Source organism: Mauremys reevesii, linkage group 2 (assembly GCF_016161935.1).
Source record: "Mauremys reevesii isolate NIE-2019 linkage group 2, ASM1616193v1, whole genome shotgun sequence".
Classification (NCBI taxonomy): Eukaryota; Metazoa; Chordata; order Testudines; family Geoemydidae; genus Mauremys; species Mauremys reevesii.
This window is the reverse complement of record NC_052624.1, coordinates 160,789,266-160,802,007: the sequence shown is the minus strand read 5'-3', so window position 1 is coordinate 160,802,007 and position 12,742 is coordinate 160,789,266.

Below are 12,742 nucleotides of genomic sequence, written 5' to 3'. Positions count from 1 at the left end.
GAGTGATGTTATGCCAATCCATTAGTTTTATTCTGTTATAATTCAAAAGATAGAAAATGTTAGCCTAATGTACTCATTCTGTATTAGGAAACAATGGATTAAAGAAGCCTTTGGTAACTGTTATGTTAAACTCAAATTTAAGTTTTAAGACAAAAGAGAGGTCTAATGTTATTAAACTCTGTTTAAATTAACAAGTCAGCATTTAGAATTGTTTAAGTAAAACTGTTTTTTAGTTTAGTGCTGAGTGAGGAGGAAGAGGTCCTTTACTATCTCCTGTTTAGTTTAGGTAGGAGGAGGTATGAGATAAATTGTTTGCTGTCAAAAATGATTTAATCTGTTTGATGTAAATGTGTTTGAAATGTAGTTGTAAATTGTATGGATTGAAAGGTGTGATAGGATGTTTGGTTAAGAATAGAGGGGGTAGGTGGGGATGGGATGTTTGGAGAAGGAATGTAATTGGCAATGTAGGTGTGGGAACCTGTGATATGGATGAGGTAGGAAGAAGGGAAGTACAGACCTTACTGGATGTCTGTATTGAAAATTCTCCACCACTGTGTCCTAACCTGCAACTTACTTACGCTACTTCGAGTCACCTTGTGCATCCCTAAAGCTTTTGTGCCGGGCCCAACTGTTAAAGCAAGAGAGATGCTTTCAGCAGTGGGCTAAAGCTCACACGACCCAGCAGGCTTTCTGAATCACTTGTAACATCTCATACCTGCACTGTCTCTGTAGTGTGTGGGTTTCCCCTCTCTGGGCCAGACGCAGGGCTTCGCTCACAATAGGTATTATTACAGTAGAAATGAGCGTGCGCTTTCTTGGGGTGGGCGAGGATTGAATTTTCCAAAGCTGCACAGTGATGAGGTGAGGGGAACTGGCTGTGGGTGATAAATATTTCAAGAGGTACCTACACAGTACAGTCAAGGAGAAAATTCCCAATGAAATATATTGATGCAAAGAAAGAGTTGTTGAGGCCGGTTCAGAACAAAGCCGTTTTCTGGTGCTTTATAGAAGGTGCTCCCTGGGGGTTCTGTGCTATGGCTCTGAGGCCCACTTGAGCTGGTGTTGCTTAACGACACCGCTAATGTAATAAGATAAAACAATTCAGCAGGTTCTTGTCTGGTGATGCACAAACTGGAGGTTTTCAGGCTGTCGGCCAAACTCCTTTTCAGCCCCACAGGAACTGTGTATCCATCTAACTGCATTTTTCCTGGCTTCATTGTAATGATTTCCTAAATGAAAATGTAACATGTTGCCATCCATGAGATCAGCTGCCCCCGCCTCCACCCTCTGCAGCCTGGGAATTGCATTAACCTCATCCCTTTCCAGAGAGTCCTGATGGGCGATAACTGAGTCTCCCCCAGAGCTTGGCAGCATGGGGTCCACCAGAGGTCAGGGTGGACTCAGCATCTATGTACAACCTCTAGGGTCCATCGTGACATGGCATGAAGTATGATGCACTGACCACACCCATCTAGCAGACTTCCCACCTTGCTCTTCCCAGGAGAGCCTGGCTCTGGCTGAACCCAGGAAGGGATGAAATGAAGTGAGCTAGGGAAAGGCACCACCCCGGTCAGAGCGTGCGCCCCTTGAAGAAGGGATTGTCTTGTTCAAGGTGTGTAGAGCACCCTGCACCTTGGGGCCCTGAGCTTGCCCGGGGTCTCCAGACACCGTAACATAAATAACAATCACTGAGCACACCCAGAGCTGCCGATAGAAGGTTTGGGCTCCGGTGAAAACTTTTTTTGGGGCCCCCCAGCAAGGGCAGACTGGCTAAACAGGGCCGACGAGAGGGGTGGGGGAAGCCAGGGAAGCTGTGCCTGGAATTTTTTCAGGTCCCCCAGCAAGGGTGAACCGCCTAAACAGGCCCCCTTCCAGAGCGCCGGGCCCCGGTAATTTGTACCGGCTCCCCCCCGCCCCTCTCATCGGCCCTGAGCACACCTGCCTCTGCAGTAATTCAGACAGTTCCTGGCTTGGGGAGATGCTGGACTTGACCACTCAAGCACCAAAAGAGCCTTCTGACATCTCTGCTGCACTCACTCCTCTCCATGGTCTGGCTGTTCTGTCTGTCTTCCATTATTGTAACTTACGCTGCCTGGGCCAAGATAAGACATTCCCGAAGAAGCCTCAGCTGCTCCCCCAGGTGCTGGCATGTCACCTAAGCAGGGTGTCCCAACAATCTGCCATAGCATGCTGGTGCTCTGCAACCTGCGCTGACGTCTTCCTCACAACTGGATCTACTTCGAGCTGGGGTCCTGGAGCTACGGGTGCAGGGGGTGCAGCAGCAGCACCCCCTGGCTCGAAGGGTTTGCAGTTTGGTTCAGTGACTCTCAGTGCCCCCACTACGCACATTGTTCCAATGCCCCTGACTTTGAGGTTCTGGGGCAGGCTCAGAAACCTCCTGTCCTTCAGGGGCCCACTGTGGCAGCTGTGATCATCCAGGGGCCAGATGCAAAGTCCTACCACCTGGGTGTTTTGACACAGATACAAGCAGGTGTTTGTTCTCCAGTGAAGCTGTGGGGTGGGAGATGACACCATTATGGGATGTGATCTGGGGCTGACCCCTTTGGGCAATGCCTTCAGCAACAGCACCAGGTGTGTTGGCATGGGGCGTGCAGGCAGTGTGACTCCTGGGCAGCTCCCAGAATGCTCCGTACATCCGATGGTGGCAGGGGCCTCTTGGCCAGTGCTCTGCAGGGTCTGATTAAGTGGCTTTGGCAGTGCAAACGAGCCCCATGGGGTGAACAAACCAATCAGGACGTTGCTCCTAGTTTTGCTTTCCCCTCTCTGCTCATGTGCCTGGGGCTTGCTGCCCTGCACTGGACTGGAGTGATGAGGCACCTTGTCATGTGGTGGGAAGCTCTGACAGCTGGGAGGGGCATTTTATAAAACCCCCTCTTAAATCGTCCCCTTTTCCCCAGTTCCCGCTGAACCAAATGGACATTTCTCTGCTACTTCCTTTGTGCTGGGGAGTTACACATATCAGAGCTTTAAAGGGGGAGTTGAGGGGCGTGTGTGTGTGTGTATGAGTGTGTGTGTGCTTTCTCAGAAACTGGCCTCCTCTGCTCAAAGAGAAGCCTGGTCTACACTACGCGTTTAAACCGGTTTTAGGAGCGTAAAACCGATTTAACGCCACAACCGTCCACACTAAGAGGCCCTTTATATCGGTATAAAGGGCTCTTTAAACCGGTTTCTGTACTCCTCCCTAACGAGAGGAGTAGGGCTAATATCGGTATTACCATATCGGATTGGGGTTAGTGTGGCCACAGATCGACGGTATTGGCCTCCGGTCAGTATCCCACAGTGCACCACTGACCGCTCTGGACAGCAATCTGAACTCGGATGCAGTGGCCAGGTAGACAGGAAAAGCCCCGCGAACTTTTGAATATTTCCTGTTTGCCCAGCGTGGAGCTCTGATCAGCACGGGTGCTGATGCAGTTAAAAATCAAAATAAAGAAAGAGCTCCCGCATGGACGATGCGGACGTGATCGCTGTAAGGGCAGGCAAATCTGTTCTATCAGTGCTCCGTTACAGAAGACGAAATTCAAAATCATTTTTTAAATATCTCCAGACAGATGCCATAGCAGGGACTCAGCGCACTGCTGCGTGACAAGCGTAACGGAAAGCCCAAGAATCAAATGGACGCTCATGGACTGGAGGACTCAAGCTATCCCACAGTTCCTGCAGTCTCTGAAAAGCATTTGCATTCTTGGCTGAGCTCCAAATGCTTCTAGGGTCAAAAACAGTGTCCGCGGTGGGTCAGGGCATAGCTTGGCAATTTACGCACCCCCCCACCCACCCCCAGAAGTGAAAGGGAAAACAATCCTCTCTTGACTCTTTTACATGTCACCCTATCTTTACTGAATGCTGCAGATAGATGCGATGCTGCAGCACTCAACACCAACATCCTTGCTCCCCCCACGCTATGGCTGGCTGATGGTACAATACGACTGGTATCTGTCCTCGTCATCAGCCTATTGGCACATGGGGCAGTGCAAAAGGACTGGTAACCATGATGACTAGCATCTGTGAGGTCGATCAAGGGCGCCTGGTCCTAATTTTTCCTGGTAGATGGTCCAATATGGCTGATAACCATCGTCGTCATAGCAACAGGGGGCTGAGCTCCATCAGCCCCCACCCTTCATGTGTAAAGAAAAGATTCAAGTGCCCCTGAACTAGCAGAGGGATGCTGGGCTCCTCTCCTACACACTCCTTACTGTCCTGTCTGGACTATCATAGCAGCTGGAGGCTGCCTTCCACTCATATCTCACTAACAAGTCACTGTGTCTTATTCCTGCATTCTTTATTACTTCATCACACAAGTGGGGGGACAATGCTACGGTAGCCCAGGAAGGCTGAGGGAAGAATGGAATCAACAGGTGGGGTTGTTGCAGGAGCACCCCCTGTGAATAGAATACAGCTCATAATTTCTGCAGGATCTGACACAGAGCAGCTGTGCTCTCTGATACAGTGGTTCTCTAGTACACTTGCCCATATTCTAGGCAGGACTGATTCTATTTTTAGATACCAAAAAGGAGGGATTGACTCAGGGAGTCATTCCCAATTTTGGCTTTTGCGCCCCTGGCTAAGAGCAGCCAGGGGCACTTATGACAGCAGCAAATGGAACAGTGCAAAAGGACTGGTAGCCAAGATCATCTTATTACCAATTTATGGTATGGTAGATGGTACAATATGGCTGATAACCATCTCTGCTATCATGCAAAAGCAAAAGCATGTTGCTGTGTAGCGCTGCTGAATCGCCTCTGTGAGCGGCATCTAGTACACATACGGTGACAGTCACAAAAGGCGAAACAGGCTCCATGATTGCCATGCTATGGCATCTTCCAGGGCAATCCAGGGAAAAAAGGCATTAAATGCTTGTCTGCCGTTGCTTTCCCAGCGGAAGGAGTGACTGACGACATTTACCCAGAACCACCCGCGACAATGATTTTTGCCGCATTAGGCACTGGGATCTCAATCCGGAAATTCAAAGGGGCGGGGGAGGCTGCGGGAACTATGGGATAGCTATGGAGTAGCTACCCACAGTGCAATGCTCCAGAAATCAACGCTAGCCTCGGACCGTGGACGCACACCACCGATTTAATGTGTTTAGTGTGGCCGCGCACACTCGATTTTATACAATCTGTTTGGTTAAACCGGTTTATGTAAATTCGGAATAATCCCGTAGTGTTGACGTACCCAGAGAGACCCAATCACTGTGGAGCAAAGGGCTCCGCTGCACAGGTGCAGGGGTTTCGAGCTCCAGTCCTGGGCAAAGTTCAATGAAAAGCCCTTTCTACTTCATTTGCTGTGACAAGCTAAGGCGGGCGAGTGCCCGCTGCCTCTTTGGGGGAAGCCCCTCTGGGAGGACAAACTGAATCCTCAGCACTTTCCAAATGTTACTAAATACCAAAAGCACTACACAGTGTCAAATAAACTCTGCTGACATTTCCAGTGTGCCAGCGTAGCCTGGCTGCCGGCGTTCCCTGATTACAATGCCAGGACTGCTTTGCGAGAACAAAGCAGGCCGACTATTTAAATGCTAATTGAGCTGAAGAACCTTATGAAAACTTTCCGAGAATTCGAGCTCCTGACTTGTGAGTTAGCTGAGATTCCCTGCCAGCTCCTCCTGCAGCCCTCTGCTCTGTGACTTCTCCTTCGCCTTGGAACAGGGAGCTCTGTTTTGCAGAGCTGTGTGTGTGTCTGTTGCTGCTACTGGCGAATTAATGTTTAAAAGCAACCCCCAGTGCAATATAAAAGCCAATTATAGGGAAGGTAAATCATTTAAAAGGAAAAGCTTTAAGTCTTAAATGTAATAAAAAAATCAGGATTAGCAATTAATCCGGGAGCTGCCATTTGAACATCCTGGAGCTAGAGATGGGCTGGAAGCTCCACCATCAGGAACTCTGGGGCGGCTTCACATCTTTCCCAGGCTCTGCGTAAGGCTGAGCCAAACTCCTGGATCAAAGCTCTCCCATGGGCAGAGGGCTCTTGAAATACCTTGGTTCTGGGTTTCAGCTTGGCCCTTCCTTTCTGCTGTTGCTGGGGCAGGTTATGCCTGCCCTGAAGCCCTGAAATCAGAGTTCAAATTGCTGGAAGAGACAGTTAAGTTAAAAACCATGACAGTTAAACAAACACCCAGGTAACTCCATTGCTCACTGGTTTACAAGTTGGAGTGGCTCCTACAGCAACTGGAGAATGCTCCGGCTTCTGATGTTTTCACATCACTTCTCTCCATCCCATGTCTGAGCAGCACAACGAGCCCAAACTCATGAACCAGGAACTCCACCAGCTCCCTACCTGCTTCCATTCTGAATTCAGAGTCGTCCTACGTCTCCATCCATGCCCCATCTGTGCCACATTGCACAGGGCTGCAGCAGCTAGGCAGGTGCAGGGGAATGCTCTCATGGGAAAAAGAGGTCAAGATTTTCTACTGGCAGAAACGCTTAGAGGTCAGACTAAGCCCCAAACCCGGCCACATATAGACATGTCTTCACCAGGGTGATTAACACCAGCTCCTCTTGCCGTGGGATCCAGGGAGGAAGAAACAAAGAGACCACGGAGAGATGGGCAGCACAGTGTTACTCTGCTATCTCCAGCTGTTTGCTTCTTAGAACCCAAGGCAATAGATGGCTTAGAAAGGCCTCTGCCAGTCACAGACCTGCAGCCATGTCAGTGCACCAAACCTCAGTGGCCTCTTGGCAGGTCCTCTGTGCATTGCTACCAAAGGAACATCCCCTCTCCATCTTTTGCCTGTGATGTTTATGGGCACCTTTCCAGAGTTCTGTGGCAGGCAGGGAAGGGGAGGAAGCTGCCTGTGGAAAGTCTGCGGTGCTGCAATATGGAAATGAAACCAGACCTTCCATCCATCCTCTTGTTTGGCTTTTGACTTGTAATGAAAATAATTTTCTTTTTTTGACGTGATGTTAAGGGAGACTATAAATAACTCTTAGGAAAGAGCAAATAAAACACCTTGAAAGAGTATAAAATATTTATTAATTTGTAAGTAATTTATAAAATGTTTTGCCTAGATGTGCCCATTGCAGGAGTAAATCTGAGAGCTGAAGACATCTATTGTTGCTGTGAGTTATGTAACCCTAGAACTAGTTAAAAGTTGGGAAGAGCTTTAACGTCTCCCCTGCTGCCACCCCCTCTATAAGGTGCCACCAAGACCCTTTGTTGCTTTTTGCAGATCCAGACTAACACGGCTACCCCTCTGATACAAATATTTTGTCTGATCTGCCCTTCTCAGCACTAAAGTAGCTGAGGCCTTAGGAGGCAGTTCTAAAGAGCTTGTGTCAATTTCAAAGGCTTAGGTGCATGGCTTAAATACTCTTTAACAGTTTTTTAATAGCCAAAGAGCCAAGCTGGATCATGAAGTAGAACAGCTCAAATAGTTTGTAAAACTGCTGTCAAGCAGCCTGCCAGCAGTCTTTCCACTTCAGACAGTCTTTTCCCAGTGTTTGGGGGCAGGGCTGTGCTTTTAAAGAGATTTCCGCATCTTCCTTTCCCTGCCTTCCCCTGCCCCCGTCTAAGGATAGCAGTGTGACCGTGGTTAACAAGCAGGTGCAGGAGACAGGAGCAGACAGCTGCTCTTGCCCTGGCCAAGATCTCTGGAATGGTCAGTGAGGCATATTTAATAGAAACCAATTACACTAAATAAACATGAAGTTCCTAGATTCACTTTTTGTTAGGAAACCTAAGTGCTCCCACGTTGTCATAACCATCGGTTATAGCTCAGCCGTGAATCCTTGGAAAGCTTCAAACCCAGCTTCCCAGTCAGTAATTTGCTCTTACTCACTTATTTATGTAACACATTGTTTGCAAGAGAAGAGATTGCCTGGTAGACAACATTTCTCTCATACTCCGACCGATGAGCCTGTTTGCCAGAATACAGGTGGGGGCTGTAGGTTAACCTGGATTACTGAAGTGCTTTAGGGGGGCAGGGAAAGAAGCAACTACAGATTTACCTGGCAGCAAGAGGGCAGGAGTCAAGGCTTATTTGTTCATTCCAGTCTGAAAACTGAAAATGCTGCTAAATATCCTCCAGCGTCCCTAGGGGCTACGTTGCTTTATGGGCTTTAGAAGCACTGACCACCTTTAAAAGAGCTCTCCTAGACCGGTGGTTCTCAACCAGGGGTCCGGGCCCCTGAGGGGGTTGCAAGCAGGTTTCAGGGGGGCCGCCAAGCATGGCTGGCATTAGAAGCGGTAGGGCCCAGGGAAGAAAGCTGAAGCCTCGCCACGCAGGACTGCAGCCCGGGGCCCTGAGCCCCACCACCCAGGGCTGAGCAACTTAGCTTCACAGTGCTGCCTGTGGCATGGGACACCGGGCAATTGCCCGGCTTGCTACCTCTTAATGCCAACCCTGGCTTTTAGATGCAGAAAAACAGTTGTGGCACAGCTGGGCGGTGGAGTTTTTATAGCATGTTGGGGGGTGGTGTGGGGGGTTTCAGAAAGAAAAAAGTTGAGAACCCCAATCCAAGACACCCACCCCTTTAAGGGAAGGGAAGTAGGAGATGCCCTCAGCAGGTGTGATAGAGAAGAGAGAATTACCTAGATGGATTGACTTTCTCCTGGGAATTTCTATCAAATCTATCACAGGCAGTAAATATCCAGGCATAGGAACACCCTGCCCATTGATTAACTCCCCCCAAAGCAATAACAGGCACAGCAGCAACACCCTGGTGCATTGGCCCCTGAGCTATTGTGCTGTTGTCCATTGTCTTTTCCTTAATCTGTGACATTTCTAACCTTCCCCCTATGATGAACGAGTGTGTGAGTGTGTGTGTGTTTGCACTTAACTCATGTGTCAGTCCTTTCTTGAAATACAATGTTTGTAGTTTAAGCATCTTCATTAGTTTTTCAGCCCTGTGTTAATGGGACTCTTCCACTTCACTGCCCTGCCGAGGCAACATGGCTGGGTGGGGGCTTCTGAAAAGATGTATCATCCACCCAATGGTGACTCCAGGGAATGCTGCTAACAAAGGTTTTTTGCCATACTCATACTGGCATCTTCCTCAGAGATGCCCCAGACAATCCTTTCATTATTTCTTATTTTTAATCAATGCTTGTTCCTTGTCCCATCCCGTGTCTCTCACTCCATGGACAGGACACCAGTTGGGGTTTAATAAAGACTTTTCAAAGTGTAGTGGAAAGAGATGCATAAACAGTAAAATAACTTAATAAATTGGTGTTTTGGTTTATGATTAGCAGGGATCCCAAGAAGGTGATATCTGATGTTACTGACTACAATATTGTATATGATTCAGAAATAGCACTTTTAAACCGAGTGAATGAATTCATCCAAACAGCATAGAACTCCTCCAGTCCCTAAATTCTCTAAAATAGGTGAGCTAACAAGCCTCTGTTCAGCCGTAATGGATAACTTTGTCTAGCCCTGCTAGCAGAAGTGGTATTTTACAAAACAGTTTGTACAGAAATGAATGATGATGCTCTCCAAATAAATAATCATATTAATAGTGACTATCTGGAGAGCTCTCATTTAACATACAAATCAAAACAGTAGTGGAATTTCAATAGTTCAAAAAATGTTTTTTTGAACTCACCAAAGTAATGTGTCTATGGAACACAAAAAGAATTATTATGCCATCAAAGAGAATATTTATGAGCATCTGAGAAGGCGCTGGAATAAACAACAGTTTAGAGGACCCAGCCTCGCCTCTGTAATCCTCATCACAAAACCAAACACATGCAGTGTCTGATTAAAGCAGATGAGGCTCCAGTTGCGGGGGGAAGGAGTTTGAAATGCTCCCCTATTTGGTCACCTGTTTGGGGGACCATCTGCTGTCCCAGGAATGGTGGATGTTGCTGTACCTAAAACCTTACAATTTCAAGGAGCTACAGCTTTGTGTCTTCAGCTCTGAAGTGCAGGGAGACCAAGCAGGCCAGTGCTCGCTTACAGACAGCCCCCTAACCTGAAGCAAATACTCACCAGCAACTGCACACCGCACAACAGAAACACTAACTCAGGAACCAACCCCTGAAACAAACCCCGTTGTTGACTCTGTCCACATATCTATTCAGGGGACACCATCATAGGACCCAGCCACATCAGCCACACCATCAGGGGCTCGTTCACCTGCACATCTACCAATGTGATATATGACATCATGTGCCAGCAATGCCTCTCTGCCATGTACATTGGCCAAACCAAACAGTCTCTACGCAAAAGAATAAATAGACACAAATCTGTCATCAGGAATCGTAACATTCAAAAACCAGTAGGAGAACACTTCAATCTCCCTGAACATTCAATAACAAATTTAAAAGTGGCCATTCTTCAACAAAAAAGCTTCAAAGAGAAACTGCAGAACTGGAATTAATTTGCAAACTGAACACCATCAGATTAGGCCTGAATAAAGACTGGGAGTGGCTGGGTCACTACAAAAAATAATTTTCCCTCTGTTGATATTCACCCCTTCTTGTCAGCTGTTGGGAATGGGCCACATCCACCCTAATTGAATTGGCCTCGTTAGCACTGACCCCTCACTTGGTAAGGCAACTCCCATCTTTTCATGTGCTGTATATTTATACCTGCTTACTGTATTTTCCACTCCATGCATCTGATGAAGTGGGTTATATCCCATGAAAGCTTATACCCAAATAAATTTGTTAGTCTCTAAGGTGCCACAAGGACTCCTTGTTGTTTTTTCAAGGATTTTGTATCCACTCTCCTAACTGCATTTCTGGGCTGTGTGGTTTGGCGTGACCACAGTTTATCTTGAAGGTAAAGCATGTTCTCTCCCCTGGTGCCAGGTAGGCATGAAAAGCAAACGGGCTGCAACTCAGCCCAGAGAAGATGGGAATGATACTCGTTGAAAGAGGTACAAGAACTGCCTTCTCTGCATCATCAGATGAGGGTGTCTGGGGGACCTCGATCCTACTGGACTCGTTGCTGGTCATGGGTTTTCTGATGACAGCAGTGTTTCTCGATGACAGCCAACCAGGGCTGCATACATTCCTCTCTTTTGGGGATTTGCAACAGCCGGCCAGGGTTGTTTCAGCTTCCAACTAGTCTATAGCAATGCACTGTACTTCAGGCCAGGCTGGAAGCTTCAGCGTCAGGCCAGGCTGGAAGCTTCAGCGTCTGCCCATCTCCGGAGCGAGGAAAGCTGCCTCAAGCATGACACTTGTGCTCCAGTCTGTGCCCTGACTTCCTGTGTGCTCCCAAGAGCTGAGTGCTCTGGGACTCACCCTGCTCCACTCCCTGGGCTCCATCATGGCAGCTAAGATCAGTTTGGAGGCTCTTGTTGTGGTCCATGCTGTATGTTGGACAGCAGAGTTTTCAAGGGGGATGGGGGGTGGTGCTACTATCCAAGGCAATCCATAATAGCCAGAACATAGTGAGCTGCAAAACAGCACAGGAAGCTTTCTGGTTTTTGGCTAGTGCTTTAGTTTTGTTTGTGTTTGGTTAATTTGTAAATATATTACAGAGCCCCCCGGAATGGGCACTCTGAAGCCACTGTCCTTGTGTGAGGATAAATAGAGACAAACACCAGCTGCCTGACCGCTACAGCAGCAAGGGAATTACAGAGAATAAAAACTTTCTGTTCCCTGCTTTCTAGTGTATAATGGGACTGAGGTAAGTGTTTGCATCCTGTCGGCCTATTCAGTGAATAATACAGCCCCTGAGATGAGCCCCTTGTAGTGCTGCTGGGAAAGCTACTGCTCTGCAAGCCAGAAGGACAGAGATTGGAAACAGGTTTCAGAGGGGCAGCCCTGTTAGTCTGTATCAGCAAAAAGAACGAGGAGCCCTTGTGGCACCTTAGAGACAAATTTATTTGGGCATAAGCTTTCATGGGCTACAGCCCACTTCATCAGATGCATGCAGTGGAAAATACAGTAGGAAGATATATATACAGAGAACGTGAAAAAATGGGTGTTGCTATACCACCTCTTATGAGACTAATTGATTAAGGTGGGCTATTAGCAGGAGAAAAAAATGTTTTGTAGTGATGATCAGGATGGCCCATTTCAAACAGTTGACAAGAAGGTGTGAGTAACAGTATGGGGAAAATTAGCATGGGGAAATAGTTTAGTTTGTGTAATGATTCATTCACTCCCAGTCTTTATTCAAGCCTAATTTAATGGTGTCCAGTTTGCAAATTAATTCCAGTTCTGCAGTTTCTCATTAGAGTCTGTTTTTGAAGTTTTTTTTGTTGAATAATTGCGACTTTAGGTCTGTAATAGAGTGACCAGGGAGGTTGAAGTGTTCTCCGACTGGTTTTTGAATGTTATAATTCTTGATGTTTGATTTGTGTCCATTTATTCTTTTGCATAGAGACTGTCTGGTTTGGCCAATGTACATGGCAGAGGGGCATTGCTGGCACATGATGGCATATATCACATTGGTAGATGTGCAGGTGAACGAGCCTCTGATAGTGTGGCTGATATGATTAGGTCCTATGATGGTGTCCCTTGAATAGATATGTGGACAGAGTTGGCATTGGGCTTTGTTGCAAGGATAGGTTCCTGGGTTAGTGTTTTTGTTCTGTGGTGTGTGGTTGCTGGTGAGTATTTGCTTCAGGTTGGGGGGCTGTCTATAAAAGCAGACTGGCCTGTCTCCCAAGATCTGGGAGAGTGAGGGATCATCTTTCAGGATAGGTTGTAGATCCTTGATGAAGCTCTGGAGAGGTTTTAGTTGGGGGCTGAATGTGATGGCTAGTGGTGTTACTTTCTTTGTTGGGCCTGTCCTGTAGTAGGTGATTTCTGGGTACTCTTATGG